Consider the following 26172-nt stretch of genomic DNA (forward strand, 5'->3'; position numbering starts at 1 on the left):
GCTGATCTGTAATTGGGCTTCCCAAACTCCCAATTAACTCCCACACCTGTTGAGGCACAGTCAGCTTCACCCCCAGTCCTGCCCACCAGAGGAAGCTCCAAACCATCAACCCCTGGGATGACATTCACAACACTGAGAGGGAAGAAGAGGGAAGTGAGCAGCTAACAGCTGTGTTAGATTTTATGGGCTGGAGAGAGCTGATTGGGAATTTAGGAGTTATTTTCTCAACCTGGAAAGTAACTACTCCTTTTATGTCCAAGCTCCTTGGAAACAAGCTGTACATTATGTAAGATAAAAGCTCTCTCAGCAGGAGAATAACAGCAGACAGAAAAAGCAAGTCAAATGCAAACTTGCTTATTTTCATGCTGTTTAACTGAATTAAATACAAGAATACCCCTTTCTATGACAATTTGAAGCATTGAAATGTTGACATCCATGATTGTGTAGATCACAGGTGTTAGTAATCTAATGCCAACTGACTATCATATGTCTGTTATTAGTCACCTGTATATAGGTGCACGGAGAAAAGATCAGCTTGTGTCCTGGTTTGCACTTATCTTTCTTCCTTATGATAAAGTATCATGCCAAAATATCCTTGCACCACCTCTATACAGTAGTCTTCACATTCCATTTCCATATGTCAGCCATGCTGCATCGACAAACTCAAAACATCAAAGTATGGCAATTGTGGTGAAAGACGAGTAAGAGGTAGATGTACTTAAATGGGTTATCCCACTCAAACAAGTATCACATATCATTGGGATAGGTGTTAAATGTACATTATCCACATTGGGGACACAGGATCCTCATGATTATAAGAGTGGTGCCCATGTGTGACCACTATTTCATTCACAGTCTATGAGAGCGGCAGCCACATGTGTATTACGGCACCCACAGAAGTAAAGCAGTGTTCACACATTACATGGAGCAAGGCAGCCACATGTATACAGGAGGAATTTTCTCAAATGAAGGTGCAAAAAAAAGTGAAAGCCAGAGACACATTCATCTGCTTCTATCATTTTTTGGTCATTCTGGAAGTATGATGAATAAATCATTTCATCACTATAAAAGGGATTTCCACCGTGAGTAATCTGTTCTTTCACCCACACGTTGTACCGTAAGATGACTTTCTATAATTCAGACTTCTTTCTGTAGTTTCCAGCAATATTAGTCAATGTTGTATTTGTTGCCTGTGGAGACAACACAAGCGGCGCTATGATGAGCAGTGCAAATGTGGAAGCGGTAAAGATAGTCTGTCTCCATAGGAAAACAAGGTACACAAAGTCTGTAGGTTCGTAAAACACCAAAAGAAGCATAAAAGTATATCACGAGGTGACTGCAGAATACCATGGGACAGGGGTCTCTTATGCTGTCCCTCATACTAAGGGACCCTAGGCTATACAAAACTTCAGGGTTACCTCGAATGATGGAAACGCCGGAGTCCCGTGCCTGCCTATTCTCCTGACCAGATCTAATCTGTTACCTCCCTCCCCCACAGCGAAGGAAGGGGCAAGAGTGTGATGGTAACACAGATTAAACAGATAGGGGTAAACCACAACTCAGACACACTGCAAACTCGCAGGAACAAACAATAATAGATTAAGGAGAAAAGCAAGAGTAGGAAGGTAGCAACAAAAAGACAACACAACCGCCCACAGCAGTAAAGCACAACAATCACCATTAAGTCTTGATAACAACACCTCACAAGACCAGTAAACTATAGCTGGCAATATTGAAATAGTCCAGCCAGCACATATAGGAGGAGACAAACGTAATTGGCTACCTCACAGCATGTGATCAAAAAGACTAACAAACAGCCAAGCACAGATTAATTTTTACTAGCTTGTCTAAGGGGTGCTTTACATGCTGCGACATCGCTAGCATCGGCTAGCGATGTCGAGTGCGATAGCACCCACCCCCGTCGGTGGCACGATATGTGGTGATCGCTACCGTAGCGAACATTATCGCTACGGCAGAGTCACACGCACATACCTGCTCTGTGATGTCGCTGTGACTGGCGAACCGCCTCTTTTCTAAGGGGGTGGTTCGTTCAGCGTCACAGCGACGTCACAGCAGCATCACTGAACCGCCGCCCAATATAAAAGGAGGGGCGGAGATGAGCGGCCGGAACATCCCACCCACCTCCTTCCTTCCGCATTGCCGGTGGAGGCAGGTAAGGAGATGTTTGTCGTTCCTGCGGTGTCACACATAGCGAAGTGTGCTGCCGCAGGAACGACAAACAACATTGTACCTGCCGCAGCAACGATTATTAGCACCGATGAGCGATTTTGAACGTTTTTGCGACGATTCAAAATCGCTCATAGGTGTCACACACAACGACATTGCTAACGCGGCCGGATGTGCGTCACAAATTCCGTGACCCCAACGAGATTTCTTTAGCGATGTCGTAGCGTGTAAAGCCACCTTTAGTCTGTGGGTTGACACTCGCATCTCCCTGAGCTGATCACAACCCTCAGAGAACTTAGCAGGCAGAGTGATAGAATCTGTACTTTCCACAGAACCTGACGCCGCCATGACAGTTGGCGATGCCTGCAAAAATCTCCTTGTGGCAAAGTACTAATGGAAATAGAATCCGATAGCAATCAGATATCTCTGTACGTGGACAACTATGCAAAAATAATATCGACTGGTGAAGTAAAAAACAAGGTAAAGATAATCTTCATAAAATCAATGTTTTATTTTTCTTTACGTCTTGCTAGATCCTTTATAAATAATAAAAAAGATATAGACAATTCCTTTAAAGCCGGAGCTACACAGCGATCTTGATCATTATTGCTTGGCCAACAACCTCAATATGGCAACGTGCATCAGAACATAATGAATGTGATTGTGGTTTGCGTTGCGATTCTTAAGTTGCTGAGACCATATTACACTAGAGGCAAGACGTCTGGTAGATTTGCATTTCTTGCAACTTAAAGGGATATTCCCATCTCCAAGATCCTATCCCAATATGTTGTAGGTGTAATAATAATAATAATGTTATCAAATACCTCCAATTTGAAATGTAGTATAGTTCTTCTGATAAACATTGCAGGACCTTAGGTATCCATAGTTTCGACCACGCATATAGTGACAGTTATTTAGTTTGTTTCTTGTGGTCTTAACCATGGATACCTAATGTCCTGCAATGTGAATCAGAAGAACTAATCTACATTTTTAATTGAAGGAATTTGCTAATAATATTATTATTACATCTACTACGTATTGGGATAGGATCTTGGAGATGGGAATAACCCTTTAAATATCAGTCTATGTATATCGGGACAGAGCTGTCAATCACCTGGAGTGGTGGAGGAAATATAGTGTCTTTAAAACTCCAGATCATTTCAGAGAAAAATATTCCTGCAAATAACTGTAGAGCCAAGATCTCATGTGGTTTGGGCAGAATAAACCAGATGATCGTTCCCTTTAAAGCACCCCTCCAGTGTTTTGGGGATTTTTCACCTCTGGAGTGGTGCTTTAAGTCTAAAGCAGGCTTCACACGCTGCGACATCGCTAGCGATGTCATGAGTGATAGCACCCACCCCCGTCGGTTGTGAGTCTTGGGCAAATCGCTTGGCGCACAACATCGTTAGTCCCCGTCACACATACTTACCTGCCTAGCGACGTCGCCTTCTAAGGGGGAGGTTCGTTGGGTGTCATAGCGGCATCACTAAGCGGCCGTCCAATCATAGTGGAGGGGCGGAGATGAGCGGCCGTAACATACCGCCCACCTTCTTCCTTCCTCATTGCCGGCGGCCGCAGGTACAATGTAGTTCCTCGTTCCTGGGGTGTCACACATAGCGATGTGTGCTGCCGCAGGAACGACGAACAACCTGCATCCTGCAACAGCAACGATATTTGGGATTAGAACGACGTGTCAACGATCAACGATTAGGTGAGTAATTTTGATCCTTAACAGTCATTTGTGTGTTTCATACGCAACAACGTTGCTAACGAGGCCGGATGTGCGTCACAAATTCCCTGACCCCAATGACATCTCGTTAGCGATGTCGTTGCGTGTAAAGCCCCCTTAAGTCCCCTGACCCATGTCTTATACTTAATATTTTTTTGGCACTGCTCCTGCCCATAGAAGTTATGTCACAAGCTCTTGATACAAGTCTATGAAGGCCAGAACGAGGCTCTCATAGACTTGTATTAAGTTGTAACCTCTAGCGCGCTCCATGAAACACCGGAGCTGCTGGCAGATCACAATAACAGATGAAGATGGCAGTAGGTGTGTATAATACAGGGGTGAGGGGACTTACATATAAAGTACCACTCCAGCGATTTAATAAAAAAAGTTGTAGTGGTACTTTAATACATGTAGCACATCAGTCTGAGCGTTTGATGTCGGCCCTGTGACTGCAATGACTGTATGCCGCTCCTACCATTCATCTCCTTCACCTTTTATGTCAGCCATGTGACTGCCATGATCCATTTAACCCATTGCCCACATGCCAGGGCTGCACTCACATGGTGAACCAATGACTATTTCTCAAACAATCAACAGCTAAGATCACTCGGCGTCTTCATGTTTATCTCCATCTTGTCCATGAAATCTGATTATTGCACATTTCTTTCGTTATTACTCTGCTTTTCCTCTGTAGTCACAGAATACCGGTGACCACTTGAAACAAAACTCCTTTAATCTTCCATCTGACATTTCCTAGCAACATAGAGCTGAGAAATCACACAAAATCTCAAGAGATAACAACCAAAAGATAAAACAGATAATCGGCTAGTATGACTATCTACAAAGCGTAGCGTCCATAGAAAACATCAGGAGTTACTCAGAATTATCCAATCTTTGCATTCAGCATTGGACCTTAATGGGGGTGTCCAATGAAAACAACATATCCGCTAGGGGGTGCACCGATCTGCAAAACAGGGAAATTTTATACCCATGACAAAATGACATGTCAAGTCGGACCCTCAATCGCTGCTCCATTCATTCTCGATAGGGCTACCGGAAAAAGCTGTGCCCTGCCGCTCCACTCCAACGGGAATAAAAGTGCCGTGTACTGCTGATCAGTGCGGGTCCCAGTAGTTGGACCACCACTGATTGACATGTTATCACCTATCCAATGGATACTGCTGATCAATGCGGGTCCCAGCAGTCGGACCACCACTGACTGACATGTTATCACCTATCCTTTGAATACTGCTGATCAGTGCGGGTCTTAGTGTGGGGCCCCGAGGTGCGGTGTCGGTGCAGCTGTGCATTACCTTCAGGGACTCCACGCGGCTGGATCTTGTCACAGGTAGGAAATCCTCTATTTTGATTGTCGTGACGCCACTCTCAGAATTGCGGTCAGTGGAGACCGCCACTGCAGGTTAGGGGTGCCTGGGGCCGATAGTGGGTGCAGTCAGGTGTAATAGCCTCCTGAGAGTGAGGCATGCCCCAGGGCCCCGTGTAGGTGTGTGGAACTACAAGTCGCAGAATGACTCACACGCACAAGCAGGATGTCTTTCAGGGGTTTTACTCACTGATGGTGGCAGGGTGAGTAACCCGGGCGTAGCTGGGATGAACCAGGCTGGAACCAGGTGTCCTTCAGGCTGACTGATGAGGGTGGCTACCGACTCGCCTTCCTTAGCCCTTTGTGTTTTGGGGTAACCCCTGCTTGAAGCCCTGCTGGGGTCGCCCAGGGAAGTTGCTGGTGCCTCTCTCCCCTTCCTTTTGGCCCGTTTGCTTGTAGCCTGGACCAGGTCACTCCGGCTGCTTGCCTCCTGTGAGCTATGGGCCCTCACTTTGCTACGTGGCTGCGGACTCTGTGGTGTTGTCTTGGGGGTGTAAAGTGCCCCCTCATGCAGGTTTGGCAAAGGACAGGTGGATCTATCCCTGCACTGGGACCTGCTACCCGTTTGGGCCTGGTATCTCCATGACAGTCTCCTTACTCTCCACTCCGTTGCTCTCTCTTTAGTCGTGGGTGGATTTCGGGCAGCACTACCAGGTGACTGTTCTCCCCCGTCGGTAGTCACTGCGCGTACGTTGTCAGAATTGTGTAGAGCTACAGGGTCTGCTTCTGCTCTCCCTGAACTTCACCACTCAACTGTCTTCGGCTCACTCTTCCCTCCTCTCCTATTCTTGCCTACGTCACCTAGCAACCAGGCTCTCTACCACACCCCTCGAGTGGAGATGGAGGCTTCGCCCCCTCCTGGGATCCCCAGGGGTCCTCCCAAAGGTACATGTGTGAGACCTGATCACTATGCGCCTGTGTAGTCACACCTCGGTCAGCCTTCTGGATTACCTGTTTTGTACTGTCCCCAGCATGGGTGCAGTACTCAGTGGTGCCTGACCAGGTCAGGGGCGCCACATTAGCAGTCGGACCACCACTGAGTGACATGTTATCACCTATCCTATGGGTACTGCTGATCAGTGCGGGTCCCATCAGTCAGACCACCACTGATTGAGATGTTATCACCTATCCTGTGGATACTGCTGATCGATGCAGGTCTCAGCAGTTGGACCACCACTGAATGACATGTTATCACTGATCCTGTGCATAAGTGACAACTTGTTTTCACCATACTGCCCCTTTAAAGCAGCACTCTGGCATTTTTCTTTTCTCGGCCCTGGAGTGCTGCTTTAAACCTAAGTTCTCTTACCATAGTGTTATATTCACCGTTTGGCATTTTCACCTATTCTTGGCACCACTCCAGTCCTGCACCGCCATCTTGTACCCGTAACTTTTGACTGGCTGGAACTCAGAGGTTACGTCACAAGATCTCAATAAAACTCTGTGAGAGCCAGAATGATGCTCTCATAGACTTGTATTGATTTCTGACCTCCAGCGCCTTCCATGAAACACTGGAGCTGCTGCTAAGTCACAAATCACCTGAGAGCAACCAGAGCAAAGCTAGAAACAGGTGAAGATGGTGGCAGGTAAGTGTAAAGCCCGCTTTACACGCTTCAATATATCTCACAATCCGTCGTTGGGGTCAAGTTGTAAGTGACGCACATCCGGCATCGTTTGTGAGGTATCTGCGTGTGACATCTACGTGCGATCAGGATTGAACGCAAAACCGTTGATCGCAAACACATCGTATCTTTGTCTAGAATTGAGCATTTTGTTGCACGAACCTAGTCAATTGTACCGTGTGACATCCCTCATACGATTTTGGTGTCTGAGGCTATGTGCGCAGGTGTGCGCTCTGCACCGCACCTTAAAAAATGTCCGCTTCAGAGTGCAGCTGAAAAGCTGCATTCTGAAGCGCCTCACAATGTCTGTCATTCACTAATCTCTGTCAGTCGGTCACTATCTCTGTCCCTCACTCTCTGTCCATGTCAGTCTATCCCCCTCTCTCATATACTCACCTATCCCCGATCCCCGGCTCTGCACGGCGTTCACACTGCTCCGGCGGCTTTTACTGTTTTGAAAAAGCCGGCCGCCCATTAAACAATTTCGTATTCCCTGCTTTCCCCGCCCACCGGCGCCTATGATTGGTTACAGTGAGACACGCCCCCACTCTGAGTGACAGGTGTCACACTGCACCCAATCACAGCAGCCGGTGGGCGTGTCTATACTGTGTAGTGAAATAAATAATTAAATAATTAAAAAAAACGGCGTGCGGTCCCCCCCAATTTTAAAACCAGCCAGATAAAGCCATACGGCTGAAGGCTGGTATTCTCAGGATGGGGAGCTCCACGTTATGGGGAGCCCCCCAGCCTAACAATATCAGCCAACAGCCGCCCAGAATTGCCGCATACATTATATGCGACAGTTCTGGGACTGTACCCGGCTCTTCCCGATTTACCCTGGTGCGTTGGCAAATCGGGGTAATAAGGAGTTATTGGCAGCCCATAGCTGCCAATAAGTCCTAGATTAATCATGTCAGGCGTCTATGAGACACCCTCCATGATTAATCTGTAAATTACAGTAATAAACACACACACACCAGAAAAAATCCTTTATTAGAAATAAAAAACACAAACATATACCCTGGTTCACCACTTTAATCAGCCCCAAAAAGCCCTCCATGTCCGGCGTAATCCAGGATGCTCCAGCGTCGCTTCCAGCGCTGCTGCATGGAGGTGACCGGAGCTGCAGCAGACACAGCCGCTCCGGTCACCTCCACGCAGGTAATGAAGACAGCCGCGCGATCACCTGAGCTGTCACTGAGGTTACCCGCTGTCACTGGATCCAGCGGTGGCCGCGGGTAACCTCAGTGACAGCTCAGCTGATCGCGCTACTCACCGCCGCTCCTATCACCTCCACGCAGCAACTGAGGTGAGTAGCGCGATCAGCTGAGCTGTCACTGAGGTTACCCGCGGCCACCGCTGGATCCAGTGACAGCGGGTAACCTCAGTGACAGCAGCTGATCGCGCGGCTGTGTTCATTAGCTGCGTGGAGGTGACCGGAGCGGCGGTGTATTCTGCAGCTCCGGTCACCTCCATGCAGCAGCGCTGGAAGCGACGCTGGAGCATCCTGGATTCCGCCGGACATGGAGGGCTTTTTGGGGCTGATTAAAGTGGTGAACCAGGGTATATGTTTGTGTTTTTTATTTCTAATAAAGGATTTTTTCGGGTGTGTGTTTATTTACTGTAATTTACAGATTAATCATGGAGGGTGTCTCATAGACGCCTGACATGATTAATCTAAAATTTATTGGCAGCTATGGGCACCAGGGCAAATCGGGAAGAGCCGGGTACAGTCCCAGAACTGTCGCATATAATGTATGCGGCAATTCTGGGCGGCTGTTGGCTGATATTGTTAGGCTGGGGGGCTCCCCATAACGTGGAGCTCCCCATCCTGAGAATACCAGCCTTCAGCCGTATGGCTTTATCTGGCTGGTATTAAAATTGGGGGGAACCGCACGCCGTTTTTTTTAATTATTTAATTATTTATTTCACTACACAGTATAGACACGCCCACCGGCTGCTGTGATTGGGTGCAGTGTGACACCTGTCACTCAGAGTGGGGGCGTGTCTCACTGTAACCAATCATAGGCGCCGGTGGGCGGGGAAAGCAGGGAATACGAAATTGTTTAATGGGCGGCCGGCTTTTTCAAAACAGTAAAAGCCGCCGGAGCAGTGTGAACGCCGTGCAGCGCCGGGGATCGGGGATTGGTGAGTATATGAGAGAGGGCTGCTAACTTCAGTAATTTAGGAGATTAGCGGTCACCGGTGAGTCCTTCAATGGTGACCGCTAATCAGGCGCGACACAGACAGAGCCGCAGCATGACCGTGAAGTCGGGTGAAGTTCACCCGAGTTCATTCTGACAGTGCGGCTCTGTCTGTGTCTGCTGTCATCTGACATTCAGCTCTGCTACATGGCTGTCTGTGTCTGCTTTTAGCGGCCATGTAGCAGAGCTGAATGGCAGATGACATAGTAAAAACGCATCCCTACACATTACACACGCTTGGCAAGTCAATAAATAAAAAAAAAAAAAAGGTGCCCAATGCATACGTCACAGAACACATGATCTAAAGGATCGCACACAAAATTGACCAATTTAACATAGACTACTAACGCACGTGTGACAGCAAATGAACGACCTACGTGTGATCTCATAAGATCCCGTATGCAACCTGGGCGTGTCACATCGCAAATGCGATTGTACAACTAATTGCAACGTGTAAAGTGGGCTTTAGACAGAGGGCAGGGGACTTAGATTTTAAGCACCACTCTAGATGGGAAATTAAAAGTAAAAATTCTGGAATGGATAGGAAAAGTAAGTTATGTAACCTAATCTGAGCATCATGGAGACTAAGGGCGGCTTTGCAACGTTGACGTTGCGACATCGCACGTGCGATGTCGGTGGGGTCAAATCGAAAGTGACGCACATCCGGCATCACTTTCGACATCGTACTGTATAAATGCTAGATGAAACGATGAACGAGCGCAAAAACGTCGTTATCGTATCATCGATGCATTCACCGACATTTCCATAATGCCGGTGCTGTGACAGGTACGATGTTGTTCTTCGTTCCTGCGGCAGCACACATCGCTGTGTATGAAGCCGCAGGAACGAGGAACATCTCCTTACCTGCCGCCGGCGGCTATGCGGAAGGAAGGAGGTGGGCGGGATGTTTACATCCTGCTCATCTCCGCCCCTCCGCCGCTATTGGCCGCCTGCCGTGTGATGTCGCTCTGACGCCGCACGACCTGCCCCCTTAGGAAGGAGGCGGGCCGCCGGCCAGAGCGATGGTCGCAGGGCAGGTGAGTGCATGTGAAGCTGGCGTAGCGATAATTTCCGCTACGCCAGCTATCACACGATATCGTACCTGCGACGGGGGCAGGGACTATCGTGTGCGACATCGCAGCATCGGCTTGCGATGTCGCAACGTGCAAAGCCCGCCTTAGTGGTAAATGCTAGTGTCCTAGGTTGGAATTAAACCATGTTCGTTTGTATATTTGTGTGGGTCTCCTCTGGGATCTATGGTTTATTCCCACATGTAAGGTTCTCTGGGATAACTGGGGATTACTCACAGCCTTTCCCGGTGTGGTGGAGTCTCTAGGCTGCTGACAGAGATGCAACACCAGTGTGTGCATCCACTAGGTAAAATCAGACAAGTGCATCCTGGTACACACGGGCAACATAGACCCTTCAATAACAACTCGGCCATCATGATCTCACTGTTGAAGGCAACACAGGCTATCTACAGGACAATAGAGTATACTTCGGTGCAGCCCTCCATTTAGCTTGTCATTTCATCTCAGACATGGACCCTTAACCCAGGCATCAACTTACAGCTGGGTAAGGGATAGGAAGATGTGTCTCCCATTATGACCAAATTCTCCTCATGCCCTGAAAGACCAGAGCGCTGTCGGCGATTACAGATGACAATACCTCACGCAGTGATAGTTTATGATCAAGTTCCCGGAGGACCGAAATGTTGGCCATCCATATTGATCATTTTGAAAGTTTACATTATGATTCAGCCATAAAACTTATGTTTTTCACTGCAAAAACTGGAGTCCATGGTTACCAGTACAACTTTATTGGGATCTCCATCCTACCACTGACGACCGCTATTTATCTAGGGTGTTGGCCAGAATTCCTGCGTGGAGGACAAAACGTCACAACTACATCCACAATGGATCACACTGACCGACAGCAGAATCCAAACTTATAATCGCTTGTTCATAAAAAGGCACAATGTGGTTTATCCCAACAAGAAGACAAGCATTAAATCAATCTGCAAATAAACATTATCACAACATGAATGTGAAAAAACAAGTTACCGTCCAACGGTAGAGGCAATGGCCGACTGCACTTTACACACTCCAAAAACATACTGATGATATTAGTTGGGTTATTGGCATCTTATAAACACACTCATTGAACATCAAAAGAGTCTTTGGCAAATGCTTGGCCAATTTCAAATTGGCATTCCTTTCCTCTCATTGTATATGAAAGTGTAGTGAGAGCTTTTGCTCCAGGGCCGGCTCTCTGCCGCTGCTCCCGGTGATTGTTTACAAGCTGCAGGGGTGACATCACGACCTCAGTGCAAGAAACCACAAGTCCCTGAGCCCATTTCAGCCTAGGCAAATGTGTTACTAGTAAGAACTTTTGGAACTGTTAAGGCCTGGATCTATCAGTACTGGTATGCTGCTGTCGATGAAGTGTGCACTGGAGTAAGAAGTGCCAAATTTTTGAGAGGCATGTGCTTCTTAAAGGGAACTTGTCACCATCTGAGAGCAGCATGATGTAGGAGCAAAGACCCTGATTCTAGCGATGTATTATTTACTGACCTGCTTGCTGCAGTTTAGAAAGCCATGGAACCCATAGGGTGGAGGGGCGACATGACTAGAGGGAAGGGAAGGAGTGATGGGGTTAATGGAAACAGGAATGGTTTGTTTATAAGGCAGAGTAAAGGGATTGGTGGGTAGGAGGAGTTCCCTGGAGGAAGAGGTGGGACAGTTGAGGGGTGTAAGTAAAGGACTTTGACTTACCCCCTCTCTCTTGACTTCCGGATATGGAACGATCTGACTGGAGAGGTTCCTATAAGGTGTCAGGACGTCACCTTCTATTTCTCCATGGAGGAGTGGGAGTATTTAGAAGGACACAAAGATCTGTACAAGGACGTCATGATGGATGTTCCCCAGCCCCTCACATCACCAGACTTCCGGATATGGAACGATCCGGACGTGCGACAGGATGGCTGCTACCCGGGAGCAGCGGATTCATCATGGCAGTGCACGGGCCCCTGGCAGCGCGGTCCCACGTCTTGGCTGCTGGGGGTTAACCCGTTGGCACTTTCCCCTCGCTCCCCTGTCAGCTGCGGGCGGCGTCCCCCCTCCCTCATATCTCAGGTACTTGCCGTGTGCGGGGGGAGCGAGGAGGAGATGCGAGAGCCCCTTCGGGGACCCTCCGCGGTAGGACGTGGGCAGGGCAGTACTCAGCTGCTGCTCCGGCCGCGGGAGGAATCTCCGTCCGGGCCGCGGCAGCCGGGAGGGGGGCGTGGCTTGGCTGCGGCCTACTTCCGGTCCGAGCCGCGGCCTGGATTGCTGGATGCGGCGGCTCCCGGACGGGGAGAGCGCCCGGCGGTGACAGAGGCCAGCTTTACCCCTCGCGGAAGGCGGGGGGGGGGCCGCGGAGCTGCAGCCAGTGGTGGGTCCGGCACCAGGGCAGGCGGGCCTGGGGCGACGGGTGCCCAGGAAGCGTCGGTGAGTGGGGGTGACGGCAGGGGCCCTGCAGTTCCTGCTTGGTCACCCAGATCAGGTTGCAGCTCCCGGCCGCGGCGGTCTCCCCCAGGAGGGGGAGGGCCCAGCGGACAGAGGCTTTCATGGGGCCCAGGAGGGCTGGATGCGGCGGCTCCTGGCCAGGAGAGCGCCCGGCGAGGACGGAGGCCAGCGTTACCCCCCCCCGCGGGTGGAGGGGGGGGGGGCCGGGGGGCTGCAGCCAGCAAGGGGTCCGGCACCAGGGCAGGCGAGCATGGTGCGACGGATGCCCGGGAGGCGTCGGTACGTGGGGGTGACGGCGGGGGCCCTGCGGTCCCCGCCTGGTCACCCAGAGCAGGCGTGCAGCTCCCGGCAGCAGCGGTCTCCCCCAAGGGGGGGAGGGCCCGGCGGACGGATGCCTTCTGGGCCCAGGAGGGCAGGAGGCTGGCGGCTCTGGATGGGAGTCTGCTGGCAGCGGGTCGGGCCACAGGTACCCCCTGTCCTTGCAGGTAGCAAGGGGGGGTCAGGCCAGAAGATAAGGCCCGCGGTGGCAGCCCGTAGGACGGGACGGTTTCCAGGGTTGTCGCCGCGGGACAGAAGATGGAGCTTGGAGGATGGTGCCCACGCGGCGTACCAGGAGGACGGCCGTGGTGGTGGCAGCGCTTCGGCGGCGTCTGCATTACATGAGCCAGAGGCGGTCGGCTCCAGCGAGGAGGAGGAGGAAGCAGCGACGGATGAATCAGACGTCCGGATGGCGTGATTTTTATTCCAGGATATGCCGGGTCGGGTGAGACGGCCGTGGATTTGGCAGGGCTGGGGGGGGCGGCTGCGGACACGGCAGCGCCGAGTGGGTTGGTGTTTTGACCAGGTATGGGGTTTACTGAAGTGGTGTATACGGTTGTGGAGAGTGCGCATGCACCGCCGGCGGCATGGACGGGATCGGTGGTTAGTAGGCGCAGGTGCGGCAGGCAGAGTGAGGGCGCATGAGGCGGCAGGGGAGCATTTTCGGGCAGAGGCGGCAAGGGCTGTGACAGAGTGAGTGGTGAGGAACGAAGAGGGGGATGAGGTGGTGCGTCTGGCTGACAGTGGCCAAGTGTGAGAGGTATGGGTGCTTCAAAGGCCCGCTGGGGGGGCTCACTTGCTGGAGGATGTGAGGGATAAGATTTGAATGGGGGAACGTGTAGCAATAGTTTCGCTGCTCCCCCGGGAACAGTTTCACCTGGATTAGGTTAAGCCAAGTGATTCCAGGAAGGATAAGTAGAGGGAGGGGAGCGCCGGTGGAGGCTCACCCTCGTACATTTGCAACGTGGCTGCGGGCATTTGCGTTTTTTGGCAAGGGTATCGGGGGAAGGAATTGGGTAATTGGTTCGGCATGGTTCGGTTATATGGATCCATTTGGGGTGGCTTGTTAGGTCATATGGCGGTTTAGTCTGGCTTCAGTACGCCGAGTAATTTCAGCAAGGGAAGGTGTTGCGTGCCAGTATGCGGTAGGATCATACGGGCACATCCTTATGGCTGCAGTGGATGGCGGCTCCTAGTCAGCCCCCCCCCCCTTTTTGGGGGGTAGTTGGCTGTTCGGGGCTTGGAACCCCGGCGACACGGACGATGAGGGTTTTTTGGGGGGAATAGAAGGATGGGTGGTGCAGATTTGGCGCGGACGGTTGTCTTAAGCATAAGTGTTGGGTTGTGGTAAGGAACATAGTAATTCTGCGTCATTCTATTTATATTGGTGGATCTTTGCCTCCTTATTGGAAGTTTGCGCTGGGCTAGGGGACACCTGGTGGTTGTCAGTGGAAAGAGGGGTCAGGAAGTGGTGTTGGGCAGGATGGGTGGGCCATTCGGGGCCCTCCTTGTCACGATTGGGTTTCTCTGTTGGGGGGTAGTGCCGGAAATGAGCCGTATATAGATGTATATATTTCGGCTTGTTCAAAACGTATCTTATCTGGAGGAGTCATCGGTGTATGCCTGCTTGGCTCCAGAATTGTCGGCGGTTTATTATGTGTCGTTTGACAGAGGGTGGGATTTGGTAAAGGCGGTGAGCCGGGGAGCATTGATGGCAAAGGCAAATTTGGAGGCGGCATTTAGGTTGTTACTGGTCCACCCTGCTAGCTAGCAGTTCTGGTGCTGCGGTGGGGAGGGGAGTTATTATTATGTTGATCGGTGGGTGCTAATGGGTTGTTGTCCCATTTTATGTTCCTTTGGAGGCGGTTATTTCTTGGTGGAGTGGTTTGTGCGTGGTGTGTCCCAGCTTACACCTCTTATTCATTATAGGTTGATTCTCTTTACATCGGGTTGGCGGGTTGATGATTCGTTGAGGTTGATTGTTTTATTACAGATGGTGGTGGATACTCTTTTGGGCCTGTTGGCGCAGGCGAAGACTGAGGGTCCAACGCCAGTGATACGGTTTGTGGGGATAAAGTTTGATGTTATGGTCAGAGGGGTAGGATTCGTGGGTAATGGTGTGGTCCTATGGGCTGCGATAGAGGCAGTTAGGTCAGCTAAGACGGTGCGGTTTCAGGCGGTGCAGTCTTTGCAGGGGCGGTCGAACCACGGGTGCAGAGTTACGCCGCTGGGGTGCGTGTCTGCTGGACGGCTGGCGATGGCTGCGCCAAGGGTGCAGCCATCGGATCCTTTGTGTGTGGTCACGAGGGAGATCAATGATGATCTGATGGTGTAGGAGGTTTTTTCTTACGGCGATTTAGTGGCCGCGGATTGTGGCTGGGTAAGGTGCTACCTGATGGAACGTAGCTGCGGTACTCGGAGGCAGCGGGTCCAGTTGTTTTCTGGTTGGGCATTGTGGGGTAGCGCTTCCAATCGGTGGTAGTGGTCGGGTGGTGGAGGTTGGCAGTTTTTTCCAAGAGGAAGGTGTGCTGTCATTCTGGCTATCAGTTGGTGGAGAATTCGATTAATAGTTGGTTTGCTAATCCTGGGGCCAAGGGTGGCGTACTTGCGACAGTTGGTTTCTCAATTGGATGTGTTTTAAAAAAAAAAAAAAAAAAATGTTATGCGTGGCGCAACCAGTACTGGGGTTCGCCAAGGGAATAGCAGCTGCTGTGTTTCCTTCCAGTTCTGCAGGTCTCGGGAGTTGAGGCCGGGTAGCAGACGAGGTGGGCACGGTGTGTCCGGAGGGCTTGTGGAGTCTGGTGTGGCTGTGTTGGGGAGCGGCTCGGTGCCCAGTGACTGAGGTTATTTGGGGCTGATATTCAGAAGTATGGGTGGCGCGGATAACGTTTGGGACAATGTGTGAGGAAGGCCCGGTGGAGTATTTGATGGTGGCGTTGGCAGTGGTGAGTAACGGTTTTCAGGCTGCTAGGCCGGCGTCCGCAGTGGAGCAGAGGGTGGCGGCTGTGGCTGTCTTGTTAAGGATTAGATGTGGAGAGATGTTTTCGCAGGATCTTAGGGCGCGGCAGGCCTTGAAGGGTTTGGTCGTAAGGGTGTGAGGGAGCGGGATACAAGGGTCCGTCTCCGTTGTTTTGTGGCAGGGTTTGGTGAGTGGTTTGTGGCGGCTATGTTCATCTGAGCACGAGCGGGTTTTTGTTTCCCTTGTCCAAAACGGTTTGTGTTAGCCTTTTGGGGGGCTTTGAGATTGTGGGGTTGGTCAGCCCATCTACGGTCAAGAGCGGAGGTTGGATGTTGGAGGATGTGTCCGAGGTGGTGCAGTGGGTTGAGCGCCGGCTTTGTCGCTCACCGAATTAGATTAGGCGGGTGGTGAAGGTTGGTGTTGTTATACGCGGTCCCGGGTGCGGAATTATGTTGTGAGGGCGGCCAGGCTCATTATTGTGTCGCGTTTGTTAAGGTACCATTTTGTGGCAGTGCTGCAGACTTGATTGCAGGTGGCGGGGGTGGGCGCCCGGAATACTATGGGTCGTATTCCTTCTGGATTGGGCTGCCACGGAGGCCCCTCGGTGGGCTCAGAAAAGGGGTTGTGAGAAGTATTGGGAGGTGGGAGTCCTCTTGTTTCGGTGTTACGTTTGGCCTCAGTTGTTATCGGGTTAAGGCAATGGGGGCATTTGAGTCTTTTGGGAGTGGAATGGGTTGGCGTAACAGGTTGGTGTTATCTGTGGGTTTATAACCCCTGGGTTTTTGTGGTGAGGGTGTGCCTCATTTGGATATTTGGGCATTCGTTGGTTCTCGGGGCCTCGACGGTCTGAGGCTCGCCTGAATGTTGCCAGTTGGGTCTGGACGGGTCGATGGTACTGGTCCAGTAAATTGGAGGCAGCGATTTGGTATCTCGAGAAGTTATTTATGAATGTTTTAAAAAAAAAAAAAAAAAAAAAAATTGTTGGTTGTTGCATTGTGTAAGACATACCTGAGCTTAATCGTAGGGTAGTTTTGATAGTGTGACCAGGTTGGAATGGCGTGTGGCTCGTGCGATAGGCAGTATCAATCGAGCCTTATTGGGGGGGCGGCGCCAAAAGTTGGTGGCGCTGAACTGGTGGTTTTGGGGATGCGATGGGGGTGCATCTTCACGTGCTTGGTGCTGTTTTGTGGACGCTGGGATTGCGTGGAGGTGTGGTACAAGCTTTTGGTGTGTGGCGGGTCCAGGCCACGTAAGGAGTCACGTGCCCTGTCCTGTGGCGGGGGGTAGGTCTGGTCCAGAGGCGGTTGAAGGCAATGGTAACTGGACAGAGAGACACCATCTTGGTATGGTGGCTCCAGGTTCCGGGATGTTGCAGGCACGGGGTTCTGCAAAGTTGGGGGGTTAATCCGTAGGTGATTAATACCTCATCTCTGGGTCGGTGTGTTGCGGCCAGGGATACTGGGGTGAGAAGTGGTTCCTGGACTGGGCCTACTCAGGGTTGTATATTTACTGTATTGGTTACTGTGTTACCTATTGTTATTTGTTGGGGTCGCCCGTTGGACGGCGCCCCCTTGTGTTAGTATGTAAATAATAGGTAATAAAGGCTGCTGTGGCCAATTTTAAACCAAGTCACATGCAGTTCGTGTATGATTTACAGATGGTATTGGTGGGTAACACACATACAGCACGACTGGAGAATCCTTCCTCAATGGTCAAGAAAGCCATGGAACCCATAGGGTGGAGGGGCGACATGACTAGAGGGAAGGGAAGGAGTGATGGGGTTAATGGAAACAGGAATGGTTTGTTTATAAGGCAGAGTAAAGGGATTGGTGGGTAGGAGGAGTTCCCTGGAGGAAGAGGTGGGACAGTTGAGGGGTGTAAGTAAAGGACTTTGACTTACCCCCTCTCTCTTGACTTCCGGATATGGAACGATCCCCGCCCACCCTCCCTTGTGTTTAATGCCGAGGGGAATTTGGTCTGGGTTGTTTCTTTGTCACAGCAGCGGGCGGTAGGTCTGGTCCAGAGGCGGTTGAAGGCAATGGTAACTGGACAGAGAGACACCATCTTGGTATGGTGGCTCCATGTTCCGGGATGTTGCAGGCACGGGGTTCTGCAAAGTTGGGGGGTTAATCCGTAGGTGATTAATACCTCATCTCTGGGTCGGTGTGTTGCGGCCAGGGATACTGGGGTGAGAAGTGGTTCCTGGACTGGGCCTACTCAGGGTTGTATATTTACTGTATTGGTTACTGTGTTACCTATTGTTATTTGTTGGGGTCGCCCGTTGGACGGCGCCCCCTTGTGTTAGTATGTAAATAATAGGTAATAAAGGCTGCTGTGGCCAATTTTAAACCAAGTCACATGCAGTTCGTGTATGATTTACAGATGGTATTGGTGGGTAACACACATACAGCACGACTGGAGAATCCTTCCTCAATGGTCATGATAAAATCATGTTATTTGCAGGAGATTATCATTACAGGACTAGTAAACCTGCTGCCATGTAGTTGTCTATATTCATAAAATCTGTTTTACACTCTACTGATTTGCAAAGGTAGAAAGCTGCCAGTTCCAAGATCTACCAATTCTCTTAATGTTTACCTCTGTATATGTGACGCCCTGGACTAGCCAGGTAGTCACAGACATGACACCTTACACACCCCCTCCCCTGGATAGTTCACACCAGTCAGACAAAAACCCTTGCCTCCAGGGTCTGATGTCCACACCAGGTGGTGCGGAGCCAGGCGGTTGGCCCCACCCGCCGAGGAGTTCACAGGCCTGGAGGCAGGAAAAGCAGTGAGTTAGAGTTTGGAGTTGAAAGTGAGAGGTCAGAAACTGCAAGTGTCTGGGTCGGAGCCCAGGCACTGACAGCAAGGTTGGCAGACGGTGGTGGCCGTCTGCAGGAGTTAGTGAATCTCTGCAGAGCTCTAGGACCGGGGTCGGGCGTTGGCCCACCGGTACCGAACCGGGGAGCGGAGTGAAACTAAGCACACAGGCAGGGCCATCGGACCCCGACCAGGCTTGGAGCCGCCGACAGTAGTCAAATCCGAATGTGACAGGAACCCCAGGGGTTTCCCAACAACCAAGACCCGACAGAAGGCAACAGTCCACACCGAGAGGATATACAGCCACCGCCATAGGCTAGAGATCCAAGGGCCAGCGCCTGCGGGCAAAATGTGCTCCTATGGCACCTATACGCCGGGGAGCGGACTACCGGTTAGCAACCACAGGAGTCAGAACATTCTAACAGGTGCAGGGAAAGACAGCCACCATCAGCCATCCAGGGAGAGCACAACACTGCAGCCGGCTGCGTGACCCGTTCATCCAGCCATTTGGTTTACCAGAGACTCTGTCTTTGACTGTCTGAGTGAGTACACCAGTGCCATCCGGCACCGCGCCGCGCTGTCCCTGCAACCCTGCACCCCCAACCATCCAGCCTCCCTGTATCACCACCGGGCCCCGGGATCACCAACCCCTACCCACGGAGGGGACAACATCCTAGCTGATCCCTACCATCCTTCCCGGGATCCCCGTCACCAGCAGCGGTGGTGCTAATAATCACCACGACCCGTGGGTGGCGTCACGAACTATCTCCCTAAACAAACCACCCCCTTTTCACTCGTGGACGAGGAGCGCTGCTCGAGTCCCCGGGTCCGGCCCACCGCTCGAGCCACCGAGCAGCACCAGAAGCCCCGGACCCGAGCGTGGCGAGCGCGTCCCCTCCTCCCGCGAAAACTTGGCGTCTGCGAACAGGATAGAACCAATCTACCTACCGGTAGAAGTGCGCCTTGCAGTCCCCGCCAGCGGCGTCCGGCCGAAAAATTTGAAATGCCGCCATCTTTGGCGCGAAGATTTCCCGCTCGAGCGTCTTCCCCGAACAGGGAAGGCGCAAAAGTGAAGCCCCGCCCCCAAAGAGGAAGTGCTAGAAAAAAACAAGGTGGGACGGGAAAAAGATGTCTGCGCCTGACAGAGCCGGCAGAGGAGCGCTGGCCGCAGGAGCGGCGGTGCTTAACAACCGCATGTAATTAGCGCTACAGAGTGCACGGACGCCAGGACTCTGCCGGAACACGTTCCTGGATCCAGCAGCAAGATGTGCCAGGAGCTCCAGGCCAAGGTCCATCCCATGAAGGCGGAGTGGACATCGGAGAAGAAGGGCCTGGTCGCAAACGTGCGGGCATCTAGAGTGGAGGTGGTCTCAGAGGAGCGGGTAAGCGACCCACGCCCCTATGTCCCCGAGGGAATGGCCGCTGTGTCTGAGGGGCCCGGCCTGCTGCCATCCACTACGCCACCTTCCTCACTGCCCACGCCCGCGGTCACCGCCCTGACCAACCCGTTACCCCTGTCACCGGTAGCAGAGCCAGCAGCTTCTGTGGGAGAAGGCCTGGACCCTACCATTGTCACCGCCCTGGCACCCGTCCCGACTTTCATCCTGGCTGCAACGGAGGCGATCCTCAATCAGACACCAGCACCGCAAGTCACGCTGACCGCTCCCAGACACCCAGCCTCGGCCGAGGCACCGCGGGGATGTAGCTGCCAAGCGGCAGAGCAGGACATGTCACAGCGGGGCCCCTCCGTACTGAAGGTGCCGGTCGCAGCCGGCACGGAGGGACTCCGGCTGGGCCCATCCCCCACACCGACTGACCCGGAGCGGCAGCTACGGCAGCTGTGCCATAAGACTGCTGCTTGGAGAAAAAGGATGCTGATGCGGTAGTGGTTCCCGGCTACCTTGCTGCCGGTCCCCGTCGGGACAATGTTGATGTTCCAGTTGGTCCTCAAGATTAAAGAATCCGGTCGGAGGAGCAGTCGTACCCTCACCGCCGGCAGCTAAAAATGGAGTCCTGTGGGACAGTGTCACCCCTGAGTGAGGGTGGCATTGGGGGCTCGTGCTGTCCGGTGGTGGACTGTGGGAAAGCTGCAGGAGGAAGCTGTACCGGAGTCAGGTGTTGTGGATAGCCCCTGGGACCCAACTGACAGTCCCCGTTGGGACCCTACAGCAAGTCTCCGTTGGGACCCTACAGTTTTGTTTGTGGTAGCCCGTTGGCTATGAAGAGCCCCGTCCCTGTTGGGACCACTGTTGCCTCGTTCCCTGTTGTGCGAGTGACCGTTCAGAGACAAGGCTGAGAACTTGCAGGCCACCCACAAACTTGTGGGCTTGTAAATAGTTTGTGGGTCGTTTTCCGTGTCGCCTCCGGAGAGGCAGATTGGAGGGAGGACCCGCAGTGGAGCAGGCTGGGGTCCGGCCACCACCAGGACCGGTGGCCATCCTCCGGGGGTCAGGGGTCCCCCTGGACGTGGGGTCCCCTGAAGTGACAGCCGGGTGCGAGATACCGTACCCGTTCCCGCTTGGGTAACCTGGACCAGGACTGGGGTAAAGGGGTACTGCCCATTTCTTAGGGCAGCATCAAGGTTTAGGTTGCTTGGGTGGGGGAGTGGATGACCATGAACCCGTCCATTAGTAATAAAAGTATTTACAAATGTTTGAAACGTTAAAGTGCCATGCCTCCCGTAAGGGAAGAACTACAAGTATGCTTATGTTGAATATTTTATATGTTAATTTCTTTTACAGAAAAATAAAACCGGTGATGGTCGGGCAGCCCGCGGATGGTCTGCATTTCGCCAAGGGGGAATGTGACGCCCTGGACTAGCCAGGTAGTCACAGACATGACACCTTACACACCCCCTCCCCTGGATAGTTCTCACCAGTCAGACAAAAACCCTTATTGCCTCCCTCCAGGGTCTGATGTCCACACCAGGTGGGGCGGAGCCAGGCGGTTGGCCCCACCCACCGAGCGATTCACAGGCCTGGAGGCGGAAAAAGCAGTGAGTTAGAGTTTGGAGGTGAAAGTGAGAGGTCAGAAACTGCAAGTGTCTGGGTCGGAGCCCAGGCACTGACAGCAAGGTTGGCAGACGGTGGTGGCCATCTGCAGGAGTTAGTGAATCTCTGCAGAGCCGTAGGACCGGGGTCGGGCGTTGGCCCACCAGTACCGAACCGGGGAGCGGAGTGAAACTAAGCACACAGGCAGGGCCATCGGACCCCGACCAGGCTTGGAGCCGCCGACAATAGTCAAATCCGAGCGTGACAGGAACCCCAGGGGTTTCCCAACAACCAAGACCCGACAGAAGGCAACAGTCCACACCGAGAAGATATACAGCCACCGCCATAGGCTAGAGATCCAAGGGCCAGCGCCTGCAGGCAAAACGGGCTCCTACGGCACCTATACACCAGGGAGCGGACTACCGGTGGGCAACCACAGGAGTCAGAACATTCTAACAGGTGCAGGGAAAGACAGCCACTATCAGCCGTCCGGGGAGAGCACAACACTGCAGCCAGCTGTGGGACCCGTCCATCCAGCCGTTTGGTTTACCATAGACTCTGTCATTGACTGTCTGAGTGAGTACACCAGTGCCATCCGGCACCGCACTGCGCTGTCCCTGGAACACTGCACCCCCAACCATACAGCCTCCCCGTATCACCACCGGGCCCCAGGATCACCAACCCCTACCCACGGAGGGGACAACATCCTAGCTGCTCCCTACCATCCTTCCCGGGATCCCCGTCACCAGCAGAGGTGGTACTAATAATCACCACGACCCATGGGTGGCGTCACGAACGATCTCCCTAAACAAACCACTCCCTTTTCACTCGTGGACGAGGAGCGCTGCTCGAGTCCCCGCGTCCAGCCCACCGCTGGAGCCATCGAGCAGCAGCAGAAGCCCCGGACCCGAGCGTGGCGAGCGCGTCCCCTCCGCCCGCGACATATAATCGCACCAACACCACTCATTGGCAGCTTTCTGTGAACACTGTGCATTAGTAGAAAGCTACTAATCAGTGGTGGGGTTATACAGAGATCATGACAAGTACCTCCATAACAAGTACATGGCAGCAGGTTTAATAGTACTGTAATGGTTAAATAATCTCCTGCAGATATAACATTGATTTTATCAAAACTACAGCAAGTAGCTGTCACGCTAGATATGGGGAAGTAAGTATAGTGACAGGGTAGTGAGACCCTGTGTCTATGGAAGGGGGAGATGGTGATCTCTGACCAAATCTTCTGCTGGTCTCTGGCTTCACTGACCACTCTGGATAGGTTCCGCACCTATGCATCGAGCAGGATACCTAGCCCTGACTGACCGTGAACTGGGCCTTAGGTAAGGAATGGATGGGATGAGCGCTTAGTCAACCCCACTAAAGTGTAATGAAGACACAGGGAGGACAAACAGGAGGAGTGAACAAATAACTTATCTCCAAGAAGACTTAGGGAGAGGAACTGCAACAAACAATGATGTTTCTTCACATAATTGCAAGCTGACTGCTTGCATCCAAGGCCTGTATAGGAATATAACTCTATCACCAGCAAACAACCAGGGAAAATGTGAGTTTAAGTACACAAGGGAAAGTAATGATGATTAGCAACTTGAAAGGTAAGGATATCCGCAGGGTCCTAAAAGGAAATGGATAAACCCCAAGCAGAGAAAATACATAGGATACCATTTACACCAGAGCAGGAAGAATAGAGTGTCAAGGAGCAGTTTGTGTAGCCAAGCACTGTGACCTTCTACAGCTGGACACCACGGGACTGTCTGTCAACCATGACACACCCGTGACAGTAGCCCAATAAGTGACACATCTCTGAATTTAGGGTCTCTGTTGCTACATTATGCTACTCTTTTATTAGGTGACAAAATCCCGGTGACAGATTCCCTTTCAGCTGGCATGATGCAGCATAAGACATGTACTCCAGTTAGTGACTGGGGTCACTTTCTGTAAAAAATATATATATATGACTTATGGGGTGCATTTTTCACCTCCTTTTTGGTTTACTTTTCAAATGGTGGCCAAAGTTGGGGTAAAAACCCACAGCTGCAAATCAAATTCTGCAAATACGACTTGCATATAATGTTTACAAAATTTCTAGCACTTATGCCAGAAAACTATCGTAAACTGCTTGATGAGTTGAGCCCTGAATTAAAGTGGTATGCTCACTGTTTGTGGATTTTCCATGAATGACTGAGGGGCATGGGCCCGCAAAAAAGGCAGACACCCCCCAGGAGAATCACAATTACCAGACCCTGGACATCTGCGTCACTCCCAGGACCTTCAGCGACCAATAGTGGTTGCTCCCAGCAGGTCCTCCTGTGTATCACAGCAGTCCTCCCCTGCCTCTTGCCCGTATCCCTCTGCTCTCATACGCCACACACTCACATAAATCCGATCGCAGTAACATCACACACACATCCGGTGATACTGTACTGCTAACAGCTGCAGGTGGACCTGGGATGCTGTGGAATGCATTGAGGACCTGCAGTGGAATGCATTCAAGACTTGCTCCTCAATGCATTCCATTGCAGGTCCCCGATGCGTTCCACCGCGTATCCAAATGCGTTCCAACGCAGGTCCTCAATGTGTTCCACATCATTCCAGGTCTCCCTGCCAGTCAGATGAAGTACGGTATCCCGGATATGTGTTGTGTGTGACATTACTACGATCGGATATGTGTGTGTGAGAGCGGAGAGATCCTGGACCTGATGTGTGTGTGTGTGTGTGTGTGCGGAACGGTGAGAGACCGGACAGCGACACAGATCTTTGGGAGAGCTCATCCACCATCGACATCGGCCAGCTGTAGCTGTTCAGGGTCTGGTGAGTGTGATTGTGGGGTCTGTTTTCTCTCTTTTGGGGGATATCTGATTTCTTTAATGACATGTCCTGCTGTATTCTTTAACTTTTCTAGCTGCCTGGACACTTCATTATTTAACTGCAACTAGGGCTTATTTTCGGGGTAAGGCTTTTTTTGGGGGAAACACAGTATGAACATTAGTCCATGTCATCGTTTCCTGATTTTTGGCGTCTCCTCTGTAGGGAACCCTTCTGATGCCCCAAATAAAGGGTCATCATTTTGTTTGTCCAGTAGTCCTTCCATACACAAATCCAGAGGTCAGACCCCTCTGATAATAATATTACGGCAGATCTTAGTGAATTGCCTATGACACTTCAAGACTGAAATTCCTCTTTCAGAGTTGAGTTTTGAGCAGAACCATATGTGGATAGCAGACACGCCATCCTTTTATGTTTCTTCATCCTGTATGGCGCATATCATTTTTTTGTAGTCATTTGAACGCACAAATAGTTTTACCACTGGAAAGAATGTCAGCGTGGACCAAGATGGTCAACAGACAAAATGAATGAGCGCCTTGACTTCTGCAAAAGATAGAAACCACATGTTCATTCTATTACAAGCCTGGAGTTCATTTCTCTTCTCCCTCCACATCTCAGGGCCCCACAAGAAAACCGCCTCCAACATCTGTCTGCTCTTCAGAAGTCACTTTTTTACTTTTTATATTTCTCTTTACAAGACAATCTAGTCTTAAACTTTGCTTCTTCTGCCTTAATACCTCAAACCTGTTTTTCTTAGAAAGAAATTACAGAAAAATAATAATGAAGAGCGTGAGACTAAGCCGGGTCTAAGGAATCATTAATGTAAATAGTAAATATCTTACCTCTAAGATGTAACTTCTTCCAAGGAGATGATCTTCTCCTGCCTTCTTCTCCTTAGCACTGTAGCCCTCTGTTCACATAGAAGTGATGCCTTCAGTGGGAGTTTACATGAAGTGTTTGCACTACAGCACTCCTCCTTTCTGCTAAAAGTTGATGGAAGCCTATACCCTCCCACCCCACACCCATCCAAACCACACGTCGAAGGGAACTTAGCTAGGCATATTAATCTCAGCCCCCACCACCACCCTTCCCTTTTCTAAAACTGGGCATCTCTCCAGCACTCACATTCTGCAACTGTCTCCGCAGGCAGATGTTTTAACTTAAGTTGGGATCTTAAGCAGTTGTGCTGGTATAAAGGAGTAAGCATCACAAGCCTCGGCTTCAGAAAGACGTATCTCCAATGAATAAACATCTATTGCAAACATTCAATGCAAAAATGTGTGAAAGATGTGTCATCACTAAACAAAGTCGCTTCTAGAACAGGATGCCAAGATTTACTGCAGAATCGGTGCATAAAGTTACTTCATATAAGGCCGGCTTCACACTTGCGATTAACTCGCAGGAGTGCAATACGAGAAATTCTCGCATTGCACTCGGACCAATGTTAATCAATGAGGCAGTTCCCATCGGCTATTTTTTTCTCAGTCCAAATCGGACTGACAAACAAATCTCAGCATGCTGCATTTTGGTGAGTTTCACGCGTGAGTCACTCCAATGAAAGTCAATGGGTGCGTGAAAAAAACGGATGTCACACGGACGGCACACACACC

General features: G+C 51.3%; 1 protein-coding gene across 2 annotated transcripts in view; it reads right to left on the reverse strand.

Moving 5' to 3' along the window:
• EMP3 (epithelial membrane protein 3 (MAM blood group)) overlaps positions 1-25536 on the reverse strand; it is a 111879-nt gene extending 86343 nt beyond the window's left edge. For both annotated transcript variants that reach the window (XR_012727593.1, XM_075329225.1), the window contains exon 1: positions 25405-25536. The gene's annotated coding sequence lies outside the window, so the exon portion shown is untranslated. The remainder of the gene's footprint in view (positions 1-25404) is intronic.
• Between the last annotated feature and the right edge of the window lie 636 nt (positions 25537-26172).

The sequence above is a fragment of the Anomaloglossus baeobatrachus genome, chromosome 11 (genome assembly GCF_048569485.1).
Source record: "Anomaloglossus baeobatrachus isolate aAnoBae1 chromosome 11, aAnoBae1.hap1, whole genome shotgun sequence".
NCBI classification, from domain to species: Eukaryota; Metazoa; Chordata; class Amphibia; order Anura; family Aromobatidae; genus Anomaloglossus; species Anomaloglossus baeobatrachus.